The 17,034-nt window shown below is 37.3% G+C and overlaps 1 protein-coding gene and 1 pseudogene across 7 annotated transcripts in view; both read right to left on the bottom strand.

Moving 5' to 3' along the window:
- Positions 1 to 5,730, bottom strand: part of LOC111757138 (calcyclin-binding protein-like) — a 48,687-nt pseudogene extending 42,957 nt beyond the window's left edge.
- Positions 1 to 17,034, bottom strand: part of Eda (ectodysplasin A) — a 583,517-nt gene that overhangs the window by 481,315 nt on the left and 85,168 nt on the right. The gene's annotated exons all lie outside the window — the stretch shown is intronic.

The following is a 17,034-nucleotide window of genomic DNA, read 5'->3' as shown; positions in this document are numbered from 1 at the left end:
GATAGGAACAGAAACCTGTACATTAGACCTGTTCACTTCCACCCTTTCCTTAGCATCAGCCCATCTACCCATTCCTCTATCCCCCATAATTCATGTCAGGGCACAATGTACCACACAGCTGTTTCCCTTAGTGGCCACCCTGGGATTAATCACAGGAACTGGAACAGGAATCGGGTCCTTAGGAGTCTCTCTTTTAATGTTCACCAGGCTGTCAGAAAAACGCACCCAGGGACTTGAGTCCTGAAGGGACTTGAGTCTCTGACCAACTGGGACACCTGCAAAATTAAGTAGACTCCCTGGCCTCAGGCATCCTCCAAAACCCAGGAGACCTGAATCTCCCAACACCTTCACATGGTAGCATGTGAGCTCTACTGCAAAAACAGTGTTGCTTTTACACAAATACATCTGGTCTGGTCAGATACAGGGTGAAGGCCTTCATGAATGAGCTTCCAAGCTCCCTGAAGGCTCTTCAATGATCTGTTTCCCTTTCCTCTTCATTGGCTCCTACCTTGGTTGGCTCCCTTACTGCTTATTATTTTTTTCCTTCTGTTTTTTCCCTGTATAATTAATGTAGGCCAAAAAGGTTTTTTTTTTTTTTTTTTTTTTTTTTTTTTTTTTTTTTTTTTTTTTTTTACGAATGAACAGAGGTCATCTCCCGGGCAACTACTTGAGTATAACTCCAAATAGCCTTCTTTACAAAACAAAAAAACCCTCTTCATCACCCTGTCTCAGCATGAAGTAGTAAGAAAATAACTCAACCCATTTTCTTATGCCCCTTGTAGTACAATTAGAAAATATTCCAGGGAGAATGAGGGAGCCACTCTCTTTCCTTCATTCCACTATTGGCACAACACCACCCTAGTGATTATCCATGTTTACTCTTAGGAGGTCATGATGCCTGAGGCGACAGACAGACTAACATCAGTGGGAGGTAGAATGGCAGGCATCTGGAATTGGAGGTATCTTTTCTTTCTTTCTTTCTTTCTTTTTTTCTTTCTTTCTTCTTTCTTTCTTTTTTTTTGGGGGGGGGAACCAGAGCTCAAACTCATGACCTTGCACTTGCCAAGTAGGCACTTATGCCACTGAGCTAAATCCCCAGCCCCTGGAGGTATCTTTTCAATTGGCAGTAGCTGACAGGACAGTTGGAAGGTTTAAGCAATTAATTCTAAAATTATTACCTGGACAAGTTATATGGAGGCCAGAGGCAAAAAGTCAAAGACAAGAATGGTGAACTTTTTAAACAGTGAAGCTAATTTTGGTAGAAGTATTTAAACAAAATTCTATTAAATATGGCAATGATCACATAGTCATACATGAAATACACCGAAGAATTTAGAACCTCTTTTTTTTTTTTTTTTTTTTTTTTTTGTCTTTTTTGAGACGGGGTTTGGCTATGCAGTTCAGGCTGGCCTTGAGCTCACTTTGTAGCCCAGGCTGGTCTCAAACTCGCAAGGATCCTCTCACCTCAGCCTCCTGAGTGCTGGGATTACAGGCATGAGCCACCACGCCCTGCTCTCTGCGGTACCGGGGGATTGAACTCACGACCTTGCATTTGCCAGGCGGGCGCTTATGCGGCTTAGCTAACTCCCCGGGCCATAGAACCACTTTTTAAAACTACATCAAAACTTCTCCTGTGGGAGAAAGTTTGCGTGACTCCCCTTGAATGCAGAACAATTGCCGCAACTTTGATTATATAGAGACTTATTTACTTATTTCCTTATACTGATATGTACAGAGCTGATTTTGGTATTTCTTTCTCTCTTCAGTTGGCTTTAAGCACTGCAAATAAGGTTAGCCATGTACTGGTATGTAATCTCTAAAGCCATCGGATAGTCTCCTATTTCCTTGCATAGTGTTCTCTGTAGAAGAAGATATGGGCACAGTGGGATGGTAGAGCCAAGTCATCTCTAGGAATGGCAAGTCGGTATGAGCCTCAAGGTAAAGAGGTTATGCCTCCCTAGGGCACAAACACTTATATATCAGAAACTGAAGCAACTGCCACCAAAAACAATCCAATTGCTACCTTAATTGAATTATGCAAATTAATCCTTCTGCATATCTTTATCTCTGCATTTTTTTTATTTAAAGAGAAAAAAGAAAAGACATGAAGAAACAAAGCAGTAAAAGGGTACAAGTAACACAGAATTTCAAGAAAAAATATACAGTAAGAAATCACTAGTTAATAGGTTACATATTGTCTTCTTAGAAACGGTTGTCCAAATTACAAAATTAAAGCATATAAAGTGGACATTCATACAGTGATATTGGAGACAGTTCCGTTCAATGATCCAACGAAAGCTCAGTAATATGGTTTTCCATCCTACACACTCAAACATACCTGCGGTTCTATCCCTTAGTTCACCTTCCTTTCCTCTCTTTTTTACAGTAACAATTACACTTTTTGGATTTTATTACTCCCACAGTTCTTCTTACTTTTTTTTGAAGAGAACAAAACCAAACATGACTAAGCAAAAAGAGTCAGTTAGAACAGAAGGATGGGCATAGTACATGAGGCAAAAATAGAATACCAGGTGATTAAAAGTGGTTATCATTGTGTCCCTTGCTATTTTTAAATTGAGTTGCCTATATCATCAGGTATAATAGAATTGATCAAACAGTACAGAACAAGACCAATAAAACCTACACTGGAGACCTTACAAGACTTCAAAAGAAGATAATAGTCAAACCATAATGGGCATCATAGTATATCTTATTGCCTTCAAAGTGGTTGCCTATACCCTCAAGCTTGATACTATCAAACAAAATAGAATATAGTATAATCAGACAGAACAAGATGGGGAGAGCAATACTGGGGTTCAAATCAGGTTAATAGGAAAACAAAAAAGTTACTATAATACATCCCGCTATTTTTAAGTTTAGTTTTCCCTTAATTAAAAAAAAATGTATCTGCATTTTGCAGAGATGTTTTTCTTCCTACCTGGTTAGCCAGATCAAGTTACTCACACAGTTCCTGCCATCCTCACAGTCACTCATCCCTGAGCCACCCGCTTCTTCACAAGATAATAAATTCTGGGAAAGGCTTAGGATCAGGGCCTTTGTCCACACATCCTCATGGGGATTGAACTTCGAATCCCTTGGCTGCCCTTAACTTGGAATATGTCTTGGTGCCTTTACTCTTGCTATGGGTTACACTGCAAGTGGTAGATTGGAATTAACTTTCTGGGATTCTAATAACATCTCAATGGGATTATAAATACAACTTTTTGGATTGTGAGGAAGACTAGAAGAGGGACTATGATACTTGGATAACTACTCAATTTTTAGGATTACAATATTTACCCTACTGTCTTTAGTGATCGCTTTACTTTTTCTTTTTTTTATTTCTTTTTTCTTTCTTTTTTTCTTTTTTTTTTTTTTGGTCTTTTTCATTTTTATTGGTACCAGGGATTGAAGATTGCTTTACTTTTTCTACATGTCCATTATCCCCTATTATAGTTTCAATTTCTGTCTTAACTGGCACATTGGTCTTTTATAGTTATACTATACATTTATATTTAACGTTAATAAGTTTTTATATTTACACTGTACGTATTAACCCCTCATTCTTTTACAAATGACTAAATGAATGACCTACGGTATATTGAGCTTGCCACTTCTTGCTCTCCTTCCACTGTATACTTCCTTACCAGGATATTCTGTAGTCTAGCATTATAATCACTCCCCCAACTTACCTCTTTCTCCCAGTCAGCACACTCAGTTCTACAAATCATGGATAAAGTCAGCCATTTGCCTGCTCTGAATTTGTACCTGAACAACTTAATGCTGTTAGAAGAGACAACACAATAGATGACAGGTTACACTTAAATTCATAATCAAAGACTATCAGCCCACTCAGGGGGCCCAAGGGAGATTTTCAAGGGTGAGGTCCCAAGAAATGTGTGCAAGACATCAGCAATAGGACCAGATAGCACGGACCAGTGCAGATCACCTAGGTTCTTCCCAAAAGTGATCTTGTTGGGAGGATCACAGTGTGCAAGAGCAAGAGCCAGATCAAAGGCCATCTGCATCTTTACTGTATAATTCTTATACAAGTTATCTCCTATTTACACTTTTACATAGTAAATAGTGCCATCACCAGTGCATGCATAATTAGCTGTTATGTAATGGTTACATAACTGTATCCCATTCTGCACCTATGCTAGACAAGGAGGGAAATGTCCTCAGGTGTCCTTAGATACCCCTGAACTTTAAAGCAGTCTGAGTAGTTCACCACACAGACTTCAAGCAGGTACTTGAAATCTGTTACGTCTCTCCCAATTTTTTTGGTGGGTGTGGGGCAGGGAGGGCCTCACTGAGTTTAGGTTGCCTTGAATTCACTATGTAGCCCAGGCTGGTCTCAAACTCAAAACAATCCTCAACCTCTTGCATGTTTGGATTACAGATGTAAGCCAGATTTCAGTTTATTTTGTTTCATTTTATAATACTGGAGATTGAACCCATAGCCTTCACATTCAGCTTTTTTTTAAACATAAAAATCCAACTTTATTGAACAGGAATAGATGGATTTTCAAATTAACTCTTTTTACTTTATGGTTATTAGTTTTGATCCATTTGGTACTATACAAAGATGTCTCTCTATTATTTCAATTCTATATTCATAAATAAATATATTTAAGTCTAGATAGAAATATTTGTGATTTGATTGGTGAATGGTAATCCCTATTTGTACTGCTCAAACAGACAATCGGGGATCATTAGTCTACAACAAATTGGAAGCATGAATTTGAATTTTATGCAAAAATTTAGTTTTATTCTTACATTAGTGGGAGCTAACATCGGTAACTTACAGGCAAGCAAATAATTTTGTTTTCTACCTCCTAGCTGGACAAAAATATACATAATGTATTGTTTTCATTAGGCAAGACTTGCTTTTTGTATTTTGAGGAGAATGCTATGTAATCCTTTCATGAACAAAATGACCAGGGTACAAACCACCTTTGGAGGAATAACTTAACATGTATATACTATTTAAATAAATTCTTCAGTAACAAATAGAGAATTCATTGCCTTTCCTTTGAAGGTTTTGTAGTTATGTGTCAAATTTCTATGTGCAGCTCACCAACATTCCCTTATTCAAAGCATCAGTATTTCTGTATTATAGCTCTCAAAAGGACTTGCAAGTCTCAAAATTCTGTGTCTCCTTTGGCTTGCTTCTCTAGATTGCACTCAGGCTTTATTAATGATTTGCTTCATAACATTATGTCCATCTTCATAAATTTTCTTTAGAACATTAGTTAATCCCTCACTAAAATTTGTCTCAGCATCATAAGGTGGCTTTTATGTTTCTTTGCACTCTTTCTCAACCTGAGTTTTATATTCCCATTGAGTGTTTTCCAATTTCTTTCTACATAAGATAAGAACTGTATCAGTCATTTTTTAGCTGCCTTCCACTGAAATGAGTTTCAAGACATTGTTCATAATCATAGAGTAACTCTTCCCATTCTTTCCCAAAAGATCAAATAACCTCTCTGTGAAATACACCTGCACATTCTCGGCAGGAATCTGATGAACTCCAATTAAGGTAGTGCAGATTTTCACAAACTTATCTGACTAATCCCATCCACAATTACTAATTTTCACTGGATTTCACTTGGAGTTTTCAGCTGTCACAGCATCACATACTCTCTTCCTAGAAGCCTTTTCCAGCAATACTTTTATCTCTTCTACATCATTGTGCAACTCCTCCAAAGCCAATGCCACCGTCACATGGGGTCAGACAGAAGGTCCAGGCTGCAGGTGTGCATGCATGGACAGGAACTGCCAGACCCAGTGCAGTCCCCACAGAGCATGGAGCACACCAGTGCGAGCTACTGCACATGTGCCCATTTTTTTTTTAATTTTAAAGGTTTTTAAAATTTTAAAACAAGGTTTTGCTAGGTCCCTAAATTGCCCAGGTTGGGTTTGAACTTGTGATCCTCTTACCTCAGCCTTTTTTTTTTCAGCCTCTTAAACACAATGGTATTACAACATATGTGTGCCATCATGCCTTGATTTACTTTTCTCTACTAAACTTGCCCAGCAGGACAACTACTTGAGATCTATTTTCTCTCCTCAGACCTTCATAGCAAATATCATCAGATGTGAGCACACCCCTCTTCCCATCAGTACACATTTTCTCATCTCTCCTACCTCTTATTTAATTTTACTACGCTAGAACTGGAACCCAGGCCTCAAGTACACCACTATGAAGCTATACCTTTCCTCCTCTTCTTCTTGTAGACCAAACTTTTCACTTGTGCCCAGTATGTCATTTGTTCCGCCTTTTAAAAACCACTTTTGGTAAGTCCACCTATCTCTCCTACACCATCAGTCTTTCCTTATCTATAGACTACTCTCAGAGATTTACGCACCATTCTTACTATTTCCCATCCTAAACTGTTTTCACTCCAGCATTCTATTGAGATTGCTTTTATTAAGTTGTTATAAATAATATTTTTTGCTACTCATTCTACTGTATCCCTCATAAATTTAGCCAAAAGTACAATTTTTATTCCCATGTCCACCTTATCCACCCCTAACCCCAAACCTGTTCCTCCTCAAATTTTCCCCATGTTGTATATGGCAGACTATACACAAAGCCTTAAAACCTGTCCTTTTGGTTTTGTGTCCCAGATAACTCAAATCTTGTCATATCTATTCCCCTTCACTACTTCTACATTAGTCCTAGAGGAACAAAAAAGTGCCTCCTGTTAGTCTTTTATTTTCTAGTCTGTATTTTTCCTTCACACATCAGCTAGAATAATATTTTGGAAAATCCACAGCTGCTCTAATTACATCTATATTTAACTTCCTACTCCAATGGCTTTCCATTTTACTTAGATCACAACCTAAATTCCTTGCTTCCACCAAACTCCCTTCATTCACACTGGGTTCTAATCACACTAGTATCATCTTGTACCTTCAACATATCAAACTCTTTCTCATCTTAGGACTTTTCACTAGAACGGATGCCAAATACTGCCACTCTGGCAAGGAAGACATGGCTCCACTTAACTATAATGTCACCTGGCATAAATTGCCTCCTTACTCACTAGTACTATTTTTTCAGTTCCTCCAACATCCCAGGTCCTTCTTTTGCTTCAAGACTTTCACATATATTTGTTTTCCCACTACTTGGTAATAGGACCCACCCCTCCTCTAACTCCCTTCTTTCCTTACTTCTCATTACAGGTGCTACATCCTCATTGAGGCCTTCTCTAGTCATTCTAATTAAAGCAGGTTCTGCCCTGTTATTCTTTCACAGCCCTTTGTAAACACAAATTTACTTATATGCTGGCTGTCTCTACCATTAGATTAAAAGTTACCTCAGAATCTGAAACACTGTTTTTGTATGCTGCAATAATATACACATTTGATAATATGAAATACCTGACACAAAGTTGAAACTCGATAAATATCTTTTGAAAGAATAAATAAATATCTATTTTTTCCTTTGGATCTTACCAGTATCCTGTGAAGTAAGTAAGATACTGTTATCCAGTACTGTATCCAGTGGGGTAGAGAAGTTTGCAACTTTCATCAAAATCACAAAGTATATAATAGAATATTTTACTCTAAACCGACTCTCTTGTATTACATATCTTCACCCAACAAAAAGTATTCTTGGGCCAGTGATATAGTGCAGCAGCACAGTGCTTGCCTGGCAAGCATGAGGTTATCAGTTTGATCCCTGGTACCAAAAAAACAAACAAAAAAAGTATTCTTTATGGTACAAACATAAACTTACTAAGTTTCATTTTACATAAAGGTATAGTAACCACAACTCCAGCATTCTGGCTTAAATAATTTCTTTTAGCTGAGTACTATCTCTTTTTTCACCCTTGGGGGGCAAAAAGCTATATATATTGTACATGCTACAAGATTAAAAAGGAAGCAGCCTTGGAATATTCACTTCACTTATATCCTTGTATACAGTATGATTCTACTAGGAACCTTTTAAAATTATCTTATTTTCCCTCCTTTTGGAACCAGGAATCAAACTGATGGCGTTTGGGCCACTGAGCTAAATCCCTGGTCCTGGGAACCTTTACATAAGCCAGTTAAGCAGAGAAATAATAACTATACCTCAAAAAACTGTGACTCAGAATGTTCTCAATATCCAGTCCCCAGACAACCAACACAATTACACTGTTTATTCAGATTAATAGAATTGCCATTCTCTTATTGACTCTTGACTACTGAACTAAACAGACTAGGCTGTTATTTACCATGCCTTACCATTACATATATGCAAAATTCACTGAAACCATTTTATGAACTATCAAATATGCATTAGCTAATATTGTATTTTTTCCATGACATTAGATTTTATTGGTACATTTCAGATATACATAATGATCACACTGTTTATAAGGAATTTGTACCTGTACACGATATAGCTTGATTTTCTTTTTTCCCATTTCCCTACCCTCTCTTAACCCCTTCTTCTCTCTGTATTTACAAAAGTTTTGTTTCCATTTTTCTCCAACTTTATTTACTTTCCCCTTCCTCCACTTGTTCCTATGTCATTTGAACATATTTTTCCTATTTCATAATACCTAATATATATATTTTGGTCCTTATTTACATTTTCAGTTTCTCACAACAGATAACAATGCACTATTTACAAATCTGTGTATAATTACCATACTTAACAGTACGGTCTCAAGTGCATCCATTTACCTAGGAATGAGTCAAGATTATCCTTCTTTATGGCAGCATAGTATTCATTGTATAAAATCCTCACATCTTCTTTATCCTCAGCTGATGGGCATTTGGGCTGTTTTCCAAGATTTGGCTATTACAAACTATTCTGCTATAAACATGGGTGTGCACATATCACTGAAACATGATGCTTTTAATTCTTTTGGGAAGTTACCCTGAAGGGGAATAGCTGGATCAAATAGGATCTCTAGTCTTAGTTTATTAACTTTACCTAATATTCTATTTCATAGCCATCTAAAAGCACGTTTAGCTCTTTATGCTGCTATATCTATTTTGGTTCATCGTTATACATAATAAGAATAGCTATTTTTTTGTCTTTTTCCTTTTTATTGGTACCAGGGATCGAACTCACGACTGCCTGCTTGCAAGGCAGGCACTTATGCCGCTGAGCTAAATCCCCAGCCCCGCTATTATTTTTTGATGTCCTACTATCTGTCACATACTGTTGTAGGTACTAAGACACAATAGTAAAAGAAGTAAAATTCCTTGTTCTTACTGGGGCTTATGTTCCATGGTCCCTCAGGTTATTCATCAAGTTTTAGAATTTTCCCAGTATCATTTTTAGTAAGTTTTAAAACAGAAAGAGAAACAACATATATTGAAGGTATCTTCAATAATTCTGGACATGTCTATATTCCACTCATCTCTTATAGTACTGTCTTCAAACTCTTTTTATTTCCCAAAGCCATTTTCCAATTTTGGTTAAGGAAACAAGTTTTGGAACCAGGGGTAGATTCCAGTCCAGGCTATGTCACTTACAGGCTTTGTGATCAATTAAGTTAAACTCTCTGAGATTTCTTCCTCTATGAGGTCTTTACTCATCTGCTAATGTAATAGTTCAAAACTGAAATTTGAAGTCAGTGTAGTGGCACATGCTTATAATGGCAGCACTTTAGAAGCCTGACGCAGGATGATTGTAAGTCCAAGTCCAGCCTGATTTAATGTCTCAAAATTTAAGAAAAAATAAAAAGGGCTGCAGATGTAGTTCAGTGTAAAGTTCCTGAGTTCAATCCCCAGTACCACAAGCCAAATTAAATAAATAATTAAATTTTACATTACTAAATGTAATGTAATGCTAAGTAATTCCTTTAAAAATCCTCCCATTGTATCTCCTTACTCTTAAAGACCAAAGTACTGCCCCAGGTTCCAAAGGCCTTACAGAGTATGCTGTCTGCCTACTTTTCTGACTTCTTCTCTTACAGTGCTCTTCTCTTACTGTGCTCTCCTCTAATCCAATGATTTTGAATTAAAGATCATTTCCATTTCCTAGAATTACTATATTTAGCAAATAATATGTATTATTCAGTTAAATTTGAATTTCAGATAAACAATTTTCATCTATAAGTAGTTTACAAATAGTACATAAGATGTAATAAAAGAATCCAATATTTTATCTACAACTTTGTTTAAACATGCTACAACAGACTGAGGACTTAGCTTAGTGGCACAAGTGCCTGCCTGATAAGCATGAGGTTGTGAGTTCCATCCCCAGGAACAAACAAACAAACAAAATATGCCATCTTGTTCCTAGAGATACTCTTTCCTTACCTACCTGTTGCTACAACTGTTACAAGGTATAAAGTGGCCAGTACTCAGAACAAAGAAAATATTCAACAAGTGGCATAGTAATAATTCAAAACTTCATACTCTTTTATAGTATTTACAACATTAATGCCTTGTCATTTTGGTAAGCCATTCTCAATTCTTCTGAGTTCTTTACAGGAGAGATGGAAAACAACAATATTAAATATGTAACAGTATTTTAGCTTGCAAGTATTTCTACATATGTGATTTCAATTTGTTTTTATATTAGTATTGTAATGTGAAAAGCACTAGTAATATTATTTTATTCACTTTACAAATTAAAGAATGAAAAGCAAGTTACGTCTTTGGTCACACAGCAGGCAAATTGTAAAAATGGTAATCAAAACTAGGCCTTTCATCTTCAAAAGTTAAAATTTTGTGGTTATATGGAATTGCTTTCCTACTCATTTTCAGTTTATGTCTTAGTCACTTGCTTTTATCTGAAACAAAATATTTTACTGAAGTGGTCTAGTCTAAAGTCTTTTCTGAGATTTAAAGCAAACTATTAGCTGTGAGCATTTGAAAAATAAAAGGGAAGTTAAACACTTTCAACATACAATGGCACAAGATAAACATTCCCATTCCTAATGATACAAAAAGGGATACAGAAAGGAGTAAGGCCAAAGCAAGACCAAATTCCAGCAAAGAAAACAATAAATTCCATGGCTCTATGTTCAACCACCCACCCCACCACATATTTTGAGATCCATTTTAAATAATATCAGTTCTACTGAGCATAGTGATATGTAATTTGTAATCCTAGCACCCTGGTAGGCTGAGACAGGAAAATCACAAATTTGCACCCAGCCTAGGCAACTTAGCAATTGATACAGACCCTATATCAAAACAAAATATGGGCCTGTGAGCCAGTGCAGCCATGGGCCAGGAGGGAGGAGAAATAGGAAGCCAATTCATCCTTCCCATGGGCCAGCCAGTGCATGTGCTGTGAAACAAGAGCCAAGCCACCCCTCACTTCAAGCAACCAGATGATACAGAGGAATACAGACTGAGTTAATAGCAACTGAGGTACAACCCAACTTAGTGCTTGTATTTTTGATTGACTTTGCAGGCCTAAAGACAATAGTCTGGGCATCTATTTAGAGAATAACAATATGTAATATAGCAACTATGGGGGATTTTCTTGTCTTGTTTTTGAAATACAATATTGTTCTATTTTGTTTTGTTTGGTTTTATTGTTTTGTTTTATTCAATGCTTTGTTTTGATTAGTTTTATTCTGTTCTATTTTGCTTGATTTTATGATCTCTGATGGTATGGGCATCAATATTGAAGATATTAAAAGGCACTATGATGGCAATTATTGATATCCTATTATCCTGTTTTGAAGTCCTATATCATTTTCAGTTTTGTTTTGATTGGCTTTATTCTGCTTATTTTGTTTGGTTTTATTCTCTTTAAAATAAAAAAAATTAAAATTTTTAAACAGGAGCTAAGGATATAGCTCTATGTGAAGGCTTTGAATTCAATCCCCAATTTCACCAAAAAAATTAGCTTAAAATTTATGACTTCACTCATTCATGGGAGTTTTATTAGTAAGAGGAATACTCTAAATAACTACAGTTTCTTACACACTTACTATGTGCCAGACAGTGTGCTGAGTACTTTACATAATATTTTATTTAATTCTTACAACAGCCTTCCAAGAGATATTATTTCTCATTCATTCAATAAAGAATATTGTTCACAGTCAACTACTAATTGCTTTTAATATTCATAATATAATAATAAACAAAAAAGACAATTTCTACCCTCATGGAGTTTATATTCTACCAGAAGGAAATGTCCTAAGAGAAAATGTATTTTATTCATATAAATGTTCTTGAATCATGGCTTTATTACTTAATGGTGATAATCTGTGAGAGCATTAAATGAGGATAGGCCCATCTTTTCAACAAATGGCATTAGGTAAATAGATAGCTAAATGCATAAGAATGAAGTTGAGGATGTGACATTGATCTGGCTGCAACATTTGGCAGCCCATTGATTGCCAGGATTGATTCAGCTGATATAGCTGGCTAGGTGGGTGTCCCTTTCATTCCTCAAGGCTCCATGTGCATCCTTCTTGAAGCTGCATGTTCGGTTGAAGAGGATGGCCACTTTCTATAAAAGGAGGACCATTCTTTGGTCAAGCCTATGAGTAGCTGTTCGCCATGTAAAATTTCCAAACAAGCTGTCAAGCATGAAGTTGAACCTGAACCTTAAATCATTTGTAGTTGGGCATTGTGGCACAGGCCTCTAATCCCAGATCTTGGGAATCTGAGGCCAGCCTGGGTTACTTGTGAAATCAAGGCCAGACTGAACTACACAGTGAGACCCTGTCTCGAAAATAAAATTACAAAAATACATATGAGTTTGGCAAGTGCAAGGTCATGAGTTCAATCCCTGGAACCAAAAAATAAAAAAGCTTGAAACAATGCAAAAATGTAAATGTAACACCTAAAACTATAAAGCTTATACAAGAAAACATAAGAAAAGAGCTTTGTTATAGTACAATTCAGATAAATCTATCTTTTTTCTTTGGTACCAGCAATTGAACTCATGATCTCACACTTGCCAGGCAAGTGCTTAAGACACAGAATTAAATCTATGACCTTGTACAGATCTCTTGATATGACCTTAAGAATACCAATAATTAATTAAAAAAAAATAAAAGAACTATATTAAAATTAAAGGGTTTGGGAGTTTCGGGCGTGGAGCACGAGTGATCGCTGGAGAGCGCAGCACGGACACAAAAGCGAGAGCGCCTGCCTAGAGCGAGCCAGGGGCTACAATGCAATGAAGCAGCGGTTCAGGGAGCATAGGCTGGCGGTCTGGTGAGGCTGGCCGACCCCACACCCGGGTTGCTGCTCTGGAGGCTACTGAGTGCCGGACGGCCCAGGCCGAGACCAGAGAGGTGGCGGAGGAGCCAGGAGCAGCTGCAGCGGCTCAAGTCATGGGAAGTTCATTTCCACCCCAGACAAGAAGCACTGCTGAAGACACTGGCATCCTACAAAGTGGTGAGCCCCATGCAGGTCGACGAGTTTGGACAAGTTTTCCCCCAGAGCCACCACTTCAGCCACAGGAAGTGCAGCTCCAGGGCTCTGGAGCCCACGCCCTTCAGGACCCACTTCTGCATCAGCACCTACGGGCAGCTCTTCCAGCTGAACCTGAGTGGGGATGTGGCTTTCCTGCCTGCAGGATACACTGAGGTACACTTGGGGACCTCCGTGTGTGGGGCCCCATACTTGCGCCACTGCTTCTACTACAGCCAGGTCAACTTGTGGGACGATCACACACTGTCCTCAGTGTCTGCAGACGACTGATTTAGGTTTTGAGTTCTGGGAGAACATGGCGGACAGATAACAGCAGCCACAGAGGCTCTCTGAGATTGCCAGTTTAGAATCCAGGAATGACGTGGTGTGAGGAGTCCTAAGCAAGGGGAGATATGCCCTGCAGATGCAAGAACAAACTAAGCTGAGAGAAACTAACTGGAAATGCAATCCCGATGCTATAACAGGAACAGATAAAATCTCAGTGCGGAAGCTGGAATCTGTGCCTCTGGAAGCCACCATTTGAATTTTCTGCTGCCGCTGCTGCATCGGCACAGCAGGGAGAGAGAACGTGCACGAAAGCTCTGAGAGCGGGAATCGGTGAACCAAATGGAGTTGAGAGCGGGACTGGTGGGGAGCCCTGCATCAACCTGAAGAGAGTGAGAAGAATGGGGACCCTTTCATAGACTAGGAAGCTCCAACAGAGGACATTCTGGGACCAGGCAGACTAGCTGGAAGAGGATGCTGCAGTGACTTTAGTAGCATATTCGGCTCTCAAGTGGGATTGGTGACGAGTGCTTGGCCTGGGTGATGGCCACTGACTAAGACCCAGTAGGCTAGCCCAAGCCAGGTCCCAGTGCCTGGTGGTGCACCCCAGCAGTGAAGACTTCAGTAGGTTGACCTTGAGGGGTGGGCCCAGCAGAGGCTACCCAGGTCTGTGTCTCCCTAGTACACTGCAGTGGGCGGAAACAGCTAGCCGATGGATTCAAACAAACTGCAACAGACAAAGAAATAAAACTGGGTCTCCTATATACGCTAGTATGGAAGGAACAAAAAGTATGGGAAGAGGGAGCAATAAAAAAAGGGTGCGCAGTCCCCAATCCTGAGAACACTGATCTAGGAAAGGTAAATGCAAAGGAGAATGAAGACAGAAAACATGAAATATCAGACACAGTACCAATAGACATAAAGCGATATCTCCAGAGCCTCACAGATGAGTTAAAAAATGAAGTATTTAATGAAATAAAGCAAGAAATAAGTAGAATAGTTAGAGAAATGCTAAGCACCGCCCATGAAAAAACAGACGGTGGAATGGAAGAACAGAAAAAAAGAGAATTGTTTGATGGAGAAAATAGAGAAAACATAGAATACATGAAGCAGGTTCAAAGACATTACCAAGAAACTTAAAACTCTATTGAAAGCTGGCATAACAGCTTGAAAGAAACTAAGGATAGATTATCTGAACCGGAGGAGAGATTCATAAGATGGGAGCATGAAATGAAAAACTTCTTAAAAATAACAAGAAAACAAACAGCAATAATACAAAGGCTAGAAGATGATAACAGGATCTATAACTTAAGAATTAAGAACATAAAAGAAGATGTAGGGACACAAACAAATGAACTACAGAAGCTGTTCACAGAAATAATCCAGGAGAATTTCCCTAATTTAGCAAAAGGTAAAGATACTCAGATGTATGAGGCATACAGGACTCCAGCCACCTACAACCAAAACAGTGCTATATACAGGCATATAATAATCAAAATTCCAGAAATCCAATATAAGAACAGAATATTGAAAGCTGTCAGAGACAAAAAACAGATCACTTACAAGGGAACACCCATCAGAATTACAATGGAATTCTCGGAACAAACCATCAAATCACGAAGAGCATGGGGGGAAATAATTCAAGCTTTGAGAGACAATAACCTCCAGCCAAGATTGATATATCCTGTACAACTGTCCTAGAAATTGATGGAAAAACAAGGTGCTTCCAGGATAAAGAGTAACTAGGGAAATTTGCAACCACCAGTTCAACTCTCCAGAGAATACTGCAGGATATTCTGAAAAAGGAAAATACCAAGATTCCAGAAACAGTGGCAGAGAGGCCCCAATGAATGGAACAGAAAGCGAAATGAAGAAGACAAACTGACAACTAATGACAGAAAAAGAGCTCAAAAGAAATAAGACAGAGAAGGTTGGATGGTAGGAACAGCTATTTTGGAGAAAACAAGACATCATAATAGCTAGTGCTGATTTAGTATCATCTTGTTTTGAAGTCTCATCAAACTTTTATTCTTTTGTCTACATTGGTCTTAACATGTTGTATCTTACAGGATTTTATTATATGTGATAATATAAACAAAAACTTTTATAGACAAAGAGATTATACAGAAACCATTGTTCATTTTCTGTTAGTTGATTCTAAAAACCCTGTAATACTGTCATTTTCTTGAACGGTTTTACATTGTCTTGATATGTTTGGTTCTACAGTATACAAAGTTATACTCAAAGATTTCACAGAAAGAGACACTATGGTAACTACTTTTATGTTGGGATTATCTTGTGTTGAAACACTATTTTGCTTAAATGGTTATGTTTTGACCTCCGCTGTTTTGTGGTTATGCCCTCTTTATCTGAATCTGCTTTTTTTATTATTTATTTTCATTTTTATCCTTTTAAATAAGGGAAAAATAAATAAAAAATAGCAGGATATATTATAGCAACCCAATTTGATTTCCTATTAACTTGATTTGAAACCTGTATTGCTCTCACCATCTTGTTTTGACTGATTTTCCTCTTTGCTGGATAGTACCGAGTTCGAAAGTATAGGCAACAACTTTGAAGACAATAAAATTCACTATGATGCCCATTCTGATGGACTATTATCTTCCTTTGAAGTCCTCTAATTTATACAGTGTTTTGGTTTCATTGGTTTTGTTCTTTATTGTTTTGTTCAATTTTATTATAACTGATGATATATGCAATTCTTTTTAAGATAGCAAGAGACATTATGGTAACCATTGTTGATCATCTTGTATTTTGTTTTTACATTATGTATTATGCCCATTCTTTTGATTTGACTGACTCTGTCCTGTTATGTCACATTTGGTTTTATTCTCTTCAAAAAAAAGTAATAAGAACAGTGGGAGTAATAAAACCGAAAATGTGTAATTGTCATTGTACAAAGGAGAGAAAAAGAAAGTACTTTAAAGGACATAACTGCATTTATATTTAAGTATATAAGATAGGTAACCATATTACTGAGTTTTATTGGATCATTGAACAGAACTGTTTACAGCCTCACTGTTTGAATGTCCACTCTATATGCTTTAATTTTGTAACTTGAACAACTATTTCTAAGATGATAGTATGTAATCTATTAACTAGGGATTTCCTACTGTTTATTTTTTCTGAAATTCTGTATAACTTGTACCCTTTTTCTGTTTTTTTTTTCTTTTTTTTCCTTCAATAAAATAAAAAAAATTAAAGGGTTTTGTACAACAAAGGACACTAATAACTGTGGAAAGGCAGCTCATAGAATGGGAGAAAATATTTACACATCACATATTTCATTGGAAATTAACATCCAGAACAGTCAACAAGAAAAATAATTTGAGAACTAGATAAATAACTTTAATACAATTTTATCCAAAGAAGATATAAAAATGGCCAATA

This window comes from Cavia porcellus, unplaced genomic scaffold (genome assembly GCF_034190915.1).
Source record: "Cavia porcellus strain 051 isolate PalLab524CR breed Dunkin Hartley unplaced genomic scaffold, mCavPor4.1 scaffold_3, whole genome shotgun sequence".
Taxonomy (NCBI): domain Eukaryota; kingdom Metazoa; phylum Chordata; class Mammalia; order Rodentia; family Caviidae; genus Cavia; species Cavia porcellus.
The sequence above is the reverse complement of the archived record's forward strand: the minus strand, read 5'-3'. Positions and strand labels throughout refer to the sequence as shown.